The following is a 15,759-nucleotide window of genomic DNA, read 5'->3' as shown; positions in this document are numbered from 1 at the left end:
TAGGGTACTCTACAACCAGTAGGGCCTATAGAGTCTATAATCAAAATACCCTAAAAGTTGAAGAAATAACTAATGTAATATTTGATGAAGAAAATAATCTACCAAATATAGATCAAAATGTTGACATTAACCCAAGAAATAGAGAAGATGACGAAATTCAACCTGAACCTATCGAATCTGAAGAACAAATCACTAACTCAAATGGTATACGACCAACAAGAACAAGCACAAATCACCCATCTGACCAAATTTTGGGTGACCCAACTTTAGGAGTCAGAACTAGGTCATCTTATAGAAACCAGAGCCAAATTGCCCTTATTTCAAAGATTGAGCCCAAGACTGTAGAAGAAGCCCTACCTGACCCAGACTGGGTTATTGCTATGCAGGAAGAGTTAGCCCAATTTGATAGAAACCAAGTTTGGGAACTTGTACCTAAACCCATAGATAAATCAGTAATAGACACCAAATGGGTATTCAGAAATAAGTTGGATGATCAGGGTGAGATAATAAGAAATAAGGCTAGATTAGTAGCCAAAGGGTTTAGTCAAGTTGAGGGCTTAAACTATGACGAAACCTACGCACCAGTAGCTAGACTCGAATCCAGTAGGATGTTGTTAACCTATGCAACACATAAAGGGTTTAAGTTATACCAAATGGATGTAAAATCTGCATTCCTTAATGGGTTTTTTAAGGAAGAGGTCTATGTAAGTCAACCCCCCGGATTTGAAGACTTAGACTACTCAAACCATGTATTTAAACTGAAAAATGCCTTATATGGACTAAAACAAGCCCCTAAGGCATGGTATGAACGATTATCTAATTACCTAATATCCAAGGGCTTCAACCAAGGATAAATAGAATAGACCTTATTTGTAAAAACCTTAGAAAAAGATATTTTTTATAGCCCAAATATATGTTGACGATATAATTTTCGGTTCAACAAATTCCAAACTTTTAAAAGAATTTGTAAAATTAATGGAAAATGAATTCGAAATGAGTTTGGTTGGGGAACTCAACTTTTTCTTGGGATTATAGATTAAACAAACCAAAGATGGTATTTATATTTATCAAACCAAATATGCTAAAGAACTAATTAAAAAATTCGGAATGGAAAATTCAAAAATTAAAAATACCCCAATGGCCACTAATATTAACATTGATTCTGACCCAGAAGGAAAACCAGTAGAGACCCAAAGTACTATAGAAGTGCAATAGGTAGCTTACTTTACCTAACTACAAGCCGACCCGACATATTATTTACAGTAGGTATGTGCGCAAGATACCAATCCTGTGCAAAAGAGTCACACCTAACCTATGTCAAAAGGATACTTAGGTACATTAAGGGCACCATGAATGTAGGACTTTGGTACCCAAGAACTTGCACCTTTGACCTTTTTGGCTACTCTGATTCAGACTATGCTGGGTGCAAACTAGACAGAAAAAGTACAAGTGGTAGCTGCCAGATTCTAGGTCAGTGCCTAGTAAGTTGGTCAAGAAGAAAGCAACAATGTGTTGCTTTATCCACTACTGAAGCTGAATACATAGCCCTAGGCGAGTGTGCTTCTCAACTTTTATGGATGATGTATACTCTAAAAGATTACCAACTAGAATATAATAAAACAAAAATTTTAATTGATAACATAAGCTCAATTAATCTCACCAAAAATTTAATTCACCACTCTAGGACCAAACATATAGAGGTAAGACACCACTTTGTAAGGGATCATGTAGCTAAAGGTGAAATTGTACTTAACCATGTTGAGTCCAAATCAAACCTAGCTGACATCTTCACAAAACTCTTACCTAAACTTGAGTTCAGTGCACTTCGAAGGCAAATAGGAATGTGTTGGGTAGAATAGTTTTTGATTTTCAAATCAGTTTCCTATTTTTTTAAAAAAAAAAATCATCTTATATTTTAAAATTCTAGGAAAATATTATTTTTAAAATTCCAATTTTACTAGATTTTCAAAATATGGAATTAGCTTAGGCTCTACCCTAGAAATTATGCTCCCCTAGAATTCAGCCAGAGCATCTCACAAACACCTAGGCTTACCTTGCTTGTGGTTATATAACATAGAACTGCGTGAGATGCATAGGGTACAGTCTGGACTCAAGAATGCTTATATCTGTGCATTAATATGAGTCTGGGCGTTAAATACTTTATTTACAGTAATCAAGTCAAGTCTTCTAGTCTTAGTCAAATCTAACTGGACCAAATGACTTAACTTAACTAACCAAGTGAAAGTTGCTGCCCTCTAAGCAATCAACCAGTAGCTAAAGGTTAGACAGTTGGTAAACAATGTTAAGATTTTAAGGCTAAGCATGCTTAACCTGTAGAGCTCTAATGTCTTTCTAAAGTAAATTGGATAATTTGAAATATATTTAACTTGACTCATGCTTGGACTTAAGGACCAACTAAATTTGAATAAATAACCTTACTTAAATTCTTATAAGTCTAGCTACTCCCTCTTTGCAACTAAAAGATAACTAAGTTTTGTTAAAACTAAACATCTTTCAAAATTGAAAATGTTGTTATCAAGCTTTTCAACTTTAGCTATATATATTTTAAAATTTTTGCTAAAACATCTTATCGAATTCATAATCTCCTTTTATGATCCCTCAAAATTCAATATTTTCAACTAAAGTATTTGCAAAATGCTTAGCAACATGATCTCTACAACTGTCTACAAATATTTTAGCAAATACTTTCAAACTTAGTCAGTTTTTATTCAAAATTGCAAAAATAATCTTTCAAATTTTATTCAAAATTCAGCTAAGTAATCTCTACTAAGGGTGGTGTTCGAAACTTTAGTAATGTTCTCTATTAAACTCTATCTTTCACTTGGCAAAAATAACACAATGTAAACTAATTATGAAAAGCCAAGTGTTATCCAAACATTAAAAAAAAAAAAACCTAATACTTATCTGATTCTCTATCTCTCTGATTATCAAATCTTTTTGAAAAGTTGGTATTTTCTCAAACATATTTTTTGATAAATGGCAAAGGGGGAGAGTAGGAAAATTCAAAAGAGTGGGAAAATTCAAAAGAGAACCCTCATTAAGGGGGAGCCTCACAAAGTTTAAGTTTTAGCCTAATTACACTTGCATTTAAAATTTATTTAAGCGTATTTACTTAAACTTTATGCGTCCATACTACTTAACTTTGAATTTCAATTGCCATAATCAAAAAGGGGGAGATTGTTGGTGTGGAAAGCATCCGACGATCAAACCATTATTTTGATAATGGCAAAGGAATTCAGAGTTAAGTTTATTTGTGATCTAACAGTTTGATTGAGTGTCTCAGGAAAGACGTAGCTGCGGTTAGGCAAGTTGAAAACCCTAGGGGACGGTAACCCTAGGTCATAGGGGGTGGTAACCCTATGCGGAAAGTCTTGGCAGGTCGAGTGCTTCAGGCAAAATCCTAGGGGGTGGTAACCCTAGGTGGAAATCCTAGTGTCGCGAACCAGGTGAAAGACTGGACGGGTCGGGAAGCAGGCGTACAGCAGAAAGTCTGGAGGCATCGAGCGCCGAGCAAAAGTCCAGTCGATCTGGAGGATCGCACTGGCAACAGGTAAATCTTCTGAGTGGAGTAGGTGAGGACGCGTCCCCTTGGAGGGAACAGTAGGCGTCGGGTCGACCTAGGATTTCTGGTAGGAAACTCGAAGTCAGACCCGAACAGTCCGAAGGCTGTCAGTTTATTTGTTTATATATTATCTATTGCGTTCTAACTCTGTTTTGCAGGAGACTAACGTTTTTGTGCAGAGTTAGAAGTGACCTGGATTGGTCGACCGAACCTTGGGATCAGTCGACCGAACCCACAAGCCAACAGATCAGATCTCCAAAGGTTGGACCGGGCTCAACCAGGGGATCGGTCGACCGAACCTTGGGATCGGTCGACCGAACCTTGGGATCGGTCGATCGAACCTCGGTTGGGTGTCGACTGGATCAGGCTGACTGGGCTGAGTCAGAACAGATTATCGATCGACCAAACCTGTTTATCGGTCGACCGAACCTCGGATGAAGTTTGACCAGAATGAAGCGGAGTGAGAGGATCAGGCGGATCAGATAGGAAGAGATCACCTGATCGGTCGACCGAACAGGGGATCGGTCGACCGATCCGTCTCAGGTCAAACTTGATCCCGAAGCTTGGGGATTTGGATCAGACTTTGCAGAACTATAAAAGGAGGCTTCGAGGTGCAGCTTTAAAAACAACAACTCGAACAGAACAACCTGTGCTCCTGTGTGCTGCCCTGTGCTCTTCAACAACGCCCTGCTGCTCCAACGAATTAAAGCTCCAAAAGTTCATTGTTTTCCTTTTCGTTGGTATAATTTCTTTTACTGCACTTAATTGTAATTCATATTGTAATCATCTTTTTCGATATTATAGTTGTTGCCCAACGTAAATGCTCAATGAGCGTGGGCCTTGGAGTAGGAGTCGCCACAGGCTCTGAACCAAGTAAACGACTGTGTCCTCTGTGTTTGGTTCTTTTTGTTTCTTATCTTCCGCTACGCCACTCGAGTTTTTTCTAAAAACGAAAACGAAGAGTGAAAGTCACGAGCGCTATTCACCCCCCCTCTAGCGCTTTCAATCCAACAATTCGCCCCCAGTCGGGCGCCTACAGGGTATTGACCACCCTGACCTCCTGCCGGACGGGCCCCCCCCTTTACCATCGAATCAGTAGTCTACCTCCCCCTAGACTTATATTTTTTCTTCTCCCCCTTTGATCACATAAAAAACTGGGGTTCCAAGAAAACTCTAAGGGAATAATTTTGAAAACTTTGGGAAAAAAATTCTAAGTTAAAGAATTTTTCAAGAAAATTATTTTTGAAAATAAGTAAAAAAAAAATGAGCAAAATTTCTAAGTTTAGAAAAAATTCTACCCTTAGTCAAATTTTTAAAAAAAAATTGAGAGATTTCCACAATGTTAAAGAACTTTTTAAATCATTTATCTAATTTTAATATTTTATCAAAAAGTTAATTAAACAATTCATTTCAATATTTTGGCTTCCAAGCAGTGGCGAGACACTAGGCCTTCTTGGTTATTGGAGAAACAACCACTTTCTTAGACAAAGCCTCTTAAAGAAATTTAACGTTTAATTTTTCTCGCTGAAAGCGCTAAGTCTAATTTAAATTTTAAGTTAGACACGACTTTGGAACCCAATATAGGTTCCAGCCAATTGGATTAACTAAGAATTTCTTAGGGACATATCTCTTTAGAATATTCCTAATTTGTCCCTTGTGATATCTATAATACCAATTTAAATTAGTGAATTTTCTATAGCTTGTATTTGATGAACATGTATGATTTTTCAAGCTATCTACTTGTATTTTCAAATTTTTATTTTCTAATTTTACTTTGTCTAATTCTTCTAATGGGCAAGATTTAGCTAGAATTATTTTTAAATTTTTAATCTCTTTTTCTAATTTACAACAATCCTTAGTTAATAATTTAACAAACTAAAATAATTTATCGGGAGGAAGAGATCGTACCTGACTTACCTTGTCGATCTCGTTATCTGTGTCCCTCCTGAATTGCTATTTTCTTCCGACGTAGCTCCCCCTTTATCGATGCTCTCGATGCTCATTTCGGACGAGTTTAAATCGTAGTCCTCATCTTGATGACTTGTCATTAATGCAAGTCCGGAGAAGGCCTCGACTTCTGATTCGGACGACGTATCATCCCACGTCGCTTTTAAGATCTTGTGTTTTGGGGCAGACTTCTTTCCTTTGTCTCTGTCCTTGTTCCTTAGCTTGGGCAGTTGTCCTTAACGTGGCCTTCTTCGTTGCAGTGGTAGCATCGGATCGTCCTTTTCTTTTACCCTACGGATGGTTAGTTTTTCTAGATTTACAAAGTTTCTTAAAATGTCTTACCATCATAACCATTTCTTTGTCGTCGAGAGAAGAGTCTAACTCAGTTTTGTCTCTCGATGGTTTGAGGGCAATGTTGTGTTTGGGCTCCTTCATACCTGCACATCTTGATTCTTGCACTTCAAATGTGGAAAATAATTCCTCTAATGAAATAGTTTCTAAATCCTTAGAAATATAAAACGCATCTACTAGTGACGCCCATTTTGAATTTCTAAGAAAAGAATTGAGTGCGTACCTTAGCGAATCTCGGTTACATATCTTTTCTCCGAGATTCGAAAATTCAGTGATGATTTCCTTAATTCTCGAGTGCAGATACTCAACTGTTTTGTATTCTTCAAGTCACAGGTTGCTGAGCTGGTTGCGAAGTAAATCCCGTCTTGTGAGCTTGACTTCGGGCGTCCCTTCATGTAGCTCAAGGAACTTTTCCCACAGTTCCTTTGCTGAGTCGTAGTTGTCGATCCGGTTGACTTCTTGTGCGGAAGGATGCTTAGCAAATAGAATTCTGCTTTGTCGTTTGCCACGTAGTCGACCTGCTCCTTTTTCATCCACTGGAATTTTTCTTTACCTTCTGGTGTTGTAAATCCGAACTCTATTATTAATAATAAATCGAAATCAATTTTAAAAAATACCTGCATTCTCTTTTTCTAGCTAGTGAATTCCCCTTCGAATTTTGGTGGGTAGATGCTTGATCCAGCCATTAATTCGGCGCTTCGTTCGGCGGTTAGTCCTCCTGAAGCGTCCTGGCTCTGATACCACTTGTTAGACCGCGTTGGTCGGCTAGAAGGAGGGTTGAATAGCCTGCACAAAAATAAAACTACCCTTCTTGAATTTTCAAAATAACACTTGCATAAATAAAGTAAACAAATAAAACTAAAAGAAGAGGCAAAGGGATTTTTACTTGGTTACAACTGGGGAGGTTATTAATCCAAGGAATGAGTCGCTCTAGAATCTCCTTCAGGCGGAGAAGCCTCTTACAGTAATGACGTACAAAAAAAAATAGAAGCTAAATTACTAAAAGTAAGCGCACAAGTGTTGAGTACACAATTCTTGAATTGATTGAAAAGCTTCTAAACTAAGGTTGTATTTATAGTCTTGGTCAGGGCGCCTGGAAGGGTTCCAAGCGCCTGGGAGGGGATAAAATTTTATCTCTTTCACAACGTATCACGTTTGACCGTGATCTGGTAAAGATTCAATTCTGAGCGCCCGGAATGGTTTCGGGTGCCCAGACTAGTCCGGGCACCCGAAATGGTTCCGGGCGGCCGGACCACTAAAGTCAACAAAGTTGACTTTTGGTCCTGGTCCTCTGCTCTGGTGTTGCTCGCCTCGGTCCGGGTCTTCCTCTCCGGCTCCGCTCGCTTGGGTGATTTCAGCCAACCGAAATAAGGCTCACCCAAACCTAATTTCGGCCTTCTCGAGCAACCTTCCGCTCCGGTTTCTCGTCCCTCGGAAATGTCGCGCGCCTCCTTCTCGTCCGCCCGCGTACTCTTTTGCAACACCTTGTACCTCAGATGCACCGAGCCCGTCGGCTCTCTCCCGTGTCATCATTCTCGCTAGCTGCGTCTTTTGCTCGACTCCCAGTGCTCCTAAGCTCCTGCACACTTATACACAAGGTTAAATATCACAGGACCTAACTTAACTTATTGATCACATCAAAATAATCTTGGGGTTCCAACATAAAATTCAGTCGACAACTTCCGTTACATGTCGTTCACTCCTTGCCAACGGGAAAAGTGTTCGGTCGTTAAATTTTACCGACAAAATATATTGTTCCGTCGAGAATTACTAACTAAATTTCATTTCCGTCGGTAAATTGCATTGCCGACCAAATTACTCCCGATATCACAAATTCCGTCGGTATCCGTTGATAAACCCAAATACCGACGAAAAATTCAGTCGTTATTCACTATTATTTTTGTAGTGTTTCTTATAATTCTCAAAAGGAAAAGTGGACATTAAATAAGCTTATAGCTCAATGCATGCAAGAGGAGGAGAGACTAAGGTCTGAGACACCTGAAAGTGCTCACCTAGCATCTGGTTCTTAAGGTTCAGGCAAGAAGAGAAAGAGGATCAATAAAGCAAAGGGAAAGCAAATTGTAGATTCTGGGACTTTGGTCATAAGGAGCAAAAGAAACAAGATAAAGAGTCCACTTGTTTCTTCTACAAGAAGAAAAGACCGTATGAAAAAAGACTACTCCAAATACGTCAACTGATGTAAAGAAAGGTAAACTTCTCAACTTTGTTAGTTTAGAAGTCAATTTGACTATTGTATCCACTAACACTTGGTGGATAGATACTGTTGGATGCTACTCGGAAAACCTAGAGGTTCCACTGTACAAAAAATTTGTACAAAGGTCTGAACCTTTTCCTAGCTACCATGTGTTCTTTTAAATTAAATTTTGGATCGCCTGCGGAACTTAACACTGTAGGATCGAAAAGAATTTAGATATCTCCACAATGACATGATATTGTCCACTTTGGGCCTAAGCCCTCATGGTTTTGCTCTTGGGCTCTACCCAAAAGGCCTTTCGTCAATGGAGATATCTTTCTCTTATAAACCCATGATCTTTTCCATGTGTTTTCAATATGGGACTATGTTTGCAACCTTGCAACCCCAACAATCCCCCCCTCAAACAAAGGACCATGGGCTTCCCACGTCCGATCCTTGACCCACCAGATCTTCCTGCCCCTCGGTCTACCCGACCTACTAGGACTTCCTGCCCCTCGGTCTACCCGACCTACTAGGACTTCCTTGCCTAGCCGCAACTAGGACTTCCTGCCCCTCGGTCCACCCGACCTACTAGGACTTCCTGCCTGGTGTCTGGTCCTCTTGATCCGAACAAAGGAGCCCCCACTTTCTTTGTTCGAGGTCAATATTGTACTCACATGGTTCAATTACACCATAACTCTTGTGCACAGTCGGCGGTTAAACCTTCTGGCAGTTCAGGCTCTGATACCAATTGTAGGATCGAAAAGAATTTAGATATCTCCACAATGACATGATATTGTCCACTTTGGGCCTAAGCCCTCATGGTTTTGCTCTTGGGCTCTACCCAAAAGGCCTCTCGTCAATGGAGATATCTTTCTCTTATAAACCCATGATCTTTTCCATGTGTTTTCAATATGGGACTATGTTTGCAACCTTGCAACCCCAACAAACACGTTTGATCCAAAACTTAATTTATTTATTCTTTTAGGTTTAGACTTGGATCTCCTGCGGAACTTAACACGTTCGATCCAAATCACCTAAGTTATTAATTCCATTAAATATTAATTTCCATAATTGGTTCCCAGTACTGACGTGGCGAGGCACATGACCTTCTTGGATATGGGAGCAACCACCACTGACTAGACAAAACCTTTTAAGGAAAGCTAATATTTAATTTCCTAAAATAACTTTAGGTTAACCGAAAAGAACAATCAAATCACAAGGAAAAGAAAAAAAACAAAAGAACACAACATCGAAAAACATATTCGAAATACTAGAATCGTAAGCCTCTTGTATTTGGTACTTATTTCCAAAAATAACTAGTATGATGCGGAAAGGAAAAATTACTAGTTATACCTTTTAGAAAGACCTCTTGATCTTCTACCGTATTCCTCTTCTAACCTCGGACGTTGTGTGGGCAACGATCTTCCGAGATGAGAAATCACCAACACACCTTCTTCTCCTCCTTGCTAGATTCGGCCAAAACAAGAGCTTCACCAAGGATGAAGAAAACCACCAACCAAGCTCCAAAGGATGCAAGCTTTTTCTCCTTCTTCTTCTTCTTCTCCAAGTAGTATCCGGCCACCACAAGAGCTTCAAGGGAGATGAAGAATTCGGCCACCACAAAGAGGAAGAGAGAAAGAGAGGATGGCCGTCCACAACACCAAGGAAAAGAGGGAGAGAACAATAGAAGTTGTAACCCATGAAGGCACCCCTACCTCTTCTTTTATATTCCTTGGCTTTGGCAAATAAAGAAATTTATTTATAATAAAATTTCCTTAACTTTCCTTGACAACAATTAATTAAGAAAAATTAAATAAAATTTCTTAATCAATTAATCATGGTCGGTCACCTCAAATAGACAAATTAGGAGAGTTTCAATCAACAATAAAAACTTCCTTATTTGTCTTTGGAAATTTTTTTTAAAAAAATAAAATTTCCCTTTAAAATCCCTTCATGGTTGATAAAAAGAAATTTCTATAATTTTAATTTTTCAACATGTGAATAATTTTCAAAGAGAAAATAAAATATCTTTCCAATTTACAAATAAGGAAAGAGATCTAATCTCTTTCTTTAATCTTTTGTTTATCTTTTTAAGAGAGATATTTTAATTTTAATTCTCTTTAATAAATTATATCTTCCACATAATAAAAATTAAAATTAAAAATCTTTTTAATTTTATTATGGTCGGCCCCCTCTAGCTTGGGTTCAAGCTAGGGTCGGCCACCCATAAACCAAGCTTAGGCCGGCCCTAGCTTGATTCCTAAACTAGCTTGGCCGGCCCCCTTTAGGTGGGTATAGAAGGTGGGTATAGGTGGGTATAGTACTCTATAAATAAGAGGCTACGATAGGGACCGAGAGGAGGAATTGGTTTTGGTCTCCCGATAAAATTAAGCATCCCGTGTTCGCCCCGAACACACAACTTAATTTTATCAATAATAATTCATTCCACTAGAGAACTATTATTGAACTACCGCACCAATCCCAAATTACATTTTTGGGTTCCTTCTTATTATGAGTGTGTTAGTCTCCCTGTGTTTAAGATGTCGAATGTCCACTAATTAAGTGAGTTACTGACAACTCATTTAATCAATATCTTAATCTAAGAATAGTACCACTCAACCTTATCGTCATGTCGGACTAAGTCCACCTGCAGGGTTTAACATGACAATCTTTATGAGCTCATCTTGGGGGACATTATCAACCTAGATTACTAGGACACAGTTTCCTTCTATAATCAACAACACACACTATAAGTGATATCATTTCTCAACTTATCGGGTTTATTGATTCATCGAACTAAATCTCACCCATTGATAAATTAAAGAAATAAATATCAAATATATGTGCTTGTTATTATATTAGGATTAAGAGCACACACTTCCATAATAACTGAGGTATTTGTTCCTTTATTAAGTCAGTATAAAAGAAACAACCTCAAATGGTCCTACTCAATATACTCTAAGTGTACTAGCGTAATTATATAGTCAAGATAAACTAATTCCTAATTACACTATGACCTTCCAATGGTTTGTTCCTTTCCATTTTGGTCATGAGCTACTGTTTATAATTTATAAGGTATTGATAACATCATCTTCTGTATGTGGTACCACATACTATGTTATCCACAATATAAATTAATTGAACAACTACAACTAAATGTAGACAATTTAACCAAATGTGATTCTTTATTCAAAATAAATGTTTACAAAAGCTTAGGCTTTTAGTATGCACTCCAACAGATACTGGTGCTACTACTCACATAAGCGTCACTATACAGGATTATCTCATGAGCAGACTTCCACTTAATGGTGAAAGATATACGAAAAATGGAAGAAAAACTAATCTAGTATAAGTTTGTATTTTCTTTATTGCTCTTTATTTTTATTAATAAAGATAAATATTTTATTTTGATTACTATATGTACTTAAAGTTCAAAATATTAATGAAAATTTTATTTGTTTATTTGACACTCTGAAATAAAGTATCATGATTTATTGTTGTTGTTTAGTATTCGATGTTTGTAAATATAATATAGATTCCTTTTAGAATCATAAGGTTTGGACCATGATCTGTTAGTGCAGTTTAGCATAAAGTATTTTTTGTAAATATGATCAGACCCTTTTGGGTCACTTCAGGATTAGTTGAAAATTGACATGTACTAATCACATTTCATATAATTTTCACTCTACACATCCACGTTTTGATTTATATAATTAATAACATTAGTATTGTGATTACTATTGGGCTTGTTACAGGCATATATAGTAGTTATGACATCTTTAGTCCTAAACTAATGAAGTTAATGGACTAGATTATTTACAGGGATATTTTATACCCATAAAGTTTGATATCAACTAAAGTTACACTTGTATTTCATATACAACTCATATATAGCTTAAGTAAGAGATTGTTGGATATTATTATCCTTTTTGTTGTAAGTTGTGAATATGAATACGAATTGAATCCGTTTAAGTGATCTAACTTTAGGTTATTGGGTTTCAAGTTATTGGATATAAGTTTAATGTGCAGAACCCTTTAGCCCGATTTGTTATCATTTATGGGTTGATAACAGATCGAAGTGCCTATATAAAGGAGAGGTCCCTAACGGTGACATCTTGACATAACCTTTGCTCCCCATTAACAAACGTTAAGCTACTCCGTCAACCCTATTTCTGTTGGAAGGTCTTTTCTATTGCTTCTGCTTCTTCTTCTTTCTCAGAGATACTCAGACGATCCTACAGGACAAGGATGACTCTTCAATTAGGTTCCTTGTCACTTTTAGATTCTTTGTCGCTTTTTGTTGTATCCTTAGTTCACATTTGCACGCATCTTCTTAGGTGCAATCTTAGGAAAATAATGTCATGCCTTTTTTTCATCATTTATTTTATAAACGGCCTTTTACAATGTAAGATAAGACTGTATATAATAAATTTAATGTGGTCTAATCTTTCTCCGAAATTTCACATTGGCAAGAGGCCATGATATTATTTCAAAGACATTAGTAATAGATGGGTTAATTTGATCCGCTTTATGCCCTTCAGAGGCAGCTTGTAGCAAGTAAAGGAGGAAAAGTAGAGAAGGAATAGAAAAAAGGCAATGATAGATTACTTTCGTCGTCCCCCTTGTCGACCTCATGTTGCTCGTTCTTGTCTCACTTACCTTTCCATAGATGTCAATAGTTTCATCGCTTGATGACCTTAGCCATTATGCTATGTTAACCTAAACTCTGCTCACTGCGTGATTTTAGATGCATTGCTCATCTATCTGAGCATTTGACCTTGCTCGTTGCTCAACCTTTTCATCAGAGCTGGCCTAGGGGCTGATGTAATTATAAATTTTAAAATATTATAATTTTTTTTTATATAAGGTGCCTCTAAAAAAGAGAAAAATCTACACGAAAGTAGATGAATTTTTCCTTATTTTTATTTTTCTAAATCTTAATCTTTCGGAATTTACTTTTATTCATCCTCAAACTCTTCGCCCACACTAATAATCATCGTCTAGCATTGTTGTGTCACATCGCCGTCCTTGTTCATCGATTACTTGGTAGTACATACATGTCAACCGTTCGATTTAAATAAAAAAATTTTAATTAAATTTTAAAATCAAAAATTTACACCGGATCCTTAAAATCTAAGACCGGCCTGCTTTTCATGGCATACCAGTCCTGTCCATGCTAGATATTGCAGAGATAGGACAAGGCTTTAAGCTCCATGTTACGTTGCTTCAATCATTTTGTTAAAAAAAAAAAAACTAGTAAATTTAGTTCTTGATTGATATAGAAAATATAACCTTTGATTAACCATTATTTGATCTAATAGTAAGCTTAATAAATTTAAGAGTTTTCTGATATTATGTGGCGAGATAACATTGAGAGATATTTAACGTTAAGAACAATCTCAAACATAAGAAACACTTTTTTTTTCTTCCCAAATTTGGCCCAATTGACCTACGTCTAATTGTTATGATGCCTATAGCATTGATATGCTTTTGAAAACAAATACATATTTTAAGTATGTTACCTCTATTTAGATGCATCTCTGTAAACCCATAATGTGTCACTATCTTCTAGGTGTTTTAAGCATCTACCCATCTATCTATCTATCTATATAAATCATATGATAAGGGAAGCGAGGAAGGTTAGGTTTCAATACAAATATAGAATGCAAGGTAGGTTCAAAAGATTGGCAGATGGATTCCACACCTCCAACGTCTTCAACTCATTATAAACGTGCAATCATGATTTTTATTTTTATTTTTAAAAAAAATATATGAAAAGAAATATTTTATGTTCCCTTTGGCTTTTTGCTTTTTTAAAATTATTTTATTGACCTCTCTTCAAATTTAAATCCCATTAAAAAAAACTTACAACTATAAATGCCAAGACACGAACGAGAAGACAAAAAGGATGTCATGATGTACACATCTTAAGGATGTCATGATGTCTTGAAATCTAATATGCTCCATCCAATCAGCAAGGGACACGGGAACAAAAAAATTTAAGGACAGAAGATCCGAATTGAGAAACTAGACGATGATGTGGGACAAATGGAGACAGAATAACAGAAACTCGTGAGTTATTTCGTTTGAAGAGTTGTATCTATGAGAATAAGCAACTCGTGACCTGAGTCTGGACTCCACAGTCGTGGTTAACGTGGAAGCAAAGCACCACCATCCAACACAGCTTCGTGCACTCTTCTTTTGCTCGAGTTCCACGATGGAAACGTATACGTTACTATATATATATAATTTTAAAAATACTTTTATTTTAATATTGTTATAAGGATGAGTACTATTGAATATCTATAATATATTAAAATAAATCAGTTTAATTTAATCAAAAATGATATATATACAACTCTTTAACGATTTAATGACACTGGTTTAAACTAAATAGAATAGTTTTAAAATTATTAAATATATATAACGGTCATTTAATATATGTTATAATAGTTTTATGATGACTTTGATGGAATTTAAATAATTTTTATTGAGTTATAAAGAATTTTTATATAAAATTATTTTATATAGTATATATGAAATTAGGTTGGGTTAAAAAATAATATATAGAAAAACTAAGTTTAATTATTATTCCAAATTTACCACCTGAGAATTTTAATTATTTTTCTTGAGTAACACGAAATGAAATAAATTCCCAACTTATTGTTGACTCTGCCTGACCTCTGTGATGACGATAACTACAATGACATTAATTAGAATTTTCATTAAAAAAAAATGACATGAATTAAAATTGTCCCTGGGTTGGCGTTGGTAATTAATTTTATAGTCATAACTTTTTAGATAAAGATTTCTTGTATTAGAATAAAATGTCCTTTATAATTTATTAATTTACATCAAGTGGGGTTCGATGATACTATTTATAATTTACATATAGTGAGGTCATGATACTGACCGCTTGATGGAGTGTTATGACATGAATTAAAATTCCTTTGTACTCTAATTTATTTATCAATATTTTATTGTGGAATCGTAGATTGAGAGGATGGTTTGTATCAAAGGAATAAGAGTAGAAAATAAAAATAGTAATTATTAATTATCATTGTTAATATTTGAATTATATGAATGAAAATATAAATAAGAGAATGAATCTTTATAATTGGGTAATAATTCATTTCCATGTCTCTTCTTCAACGAATCATTACTCTATTTTCAACAATCAAAATATTCCCTTATTCTAAAAATATCTTGACATAAAATTAAAATTTCCTCCCTTAATATCAAATATCAAAATATATTTATTTAATTTTTCTTTCATATCATTTTCTCTCTCCTTATTCTTTTTCATCATATTTTCTCTCTCCTTATTTTATCATACACTTTCTCTCTCCTCAATCTCTTCCATCACACTCTCTTCCCTTTTTTTTTCTTATCACGCTTTCTCTTTCATCATATTTTCTCTCCCCTCAATCTCTCTCATCAAACTCTCTTTTCTCTTTATTCTCATCGCACTTTCTCTCTCATCAAACTTTCTTTCTCATCACACTTTCTTTCTCCTCAATCTCTCCTATTACACTCTCTCCCTTTTTTTCTTAACACACTTTCTCTATCATCATGCTTTCTCTCTCATCAATCTCTCCCATCACACTCGCTTCCTCTTTTTTTCTCATCATACTTTCTCTCTCATCATGTTTTCTCTCTCATCATACTTTTTCTCTCCTTA

The sequence above is a fragment of the Zingiber officinale genome, chromosome 1B (assembly GCF_018446385.1).
Source record: "Zingiber officinale cultivar Zhangliang chromosome 1B, Zo_v1.1, whole genome shotgun sequence".
NCBI lineage: Eukaryota > Viridiplantae > Streptophyta > Magnoliopsida > Zingiberales > Zingiberaceae > Zingiber > Zingiber officinale.
Note: the sequence above shows the minus strand (reverse complement) of the source record.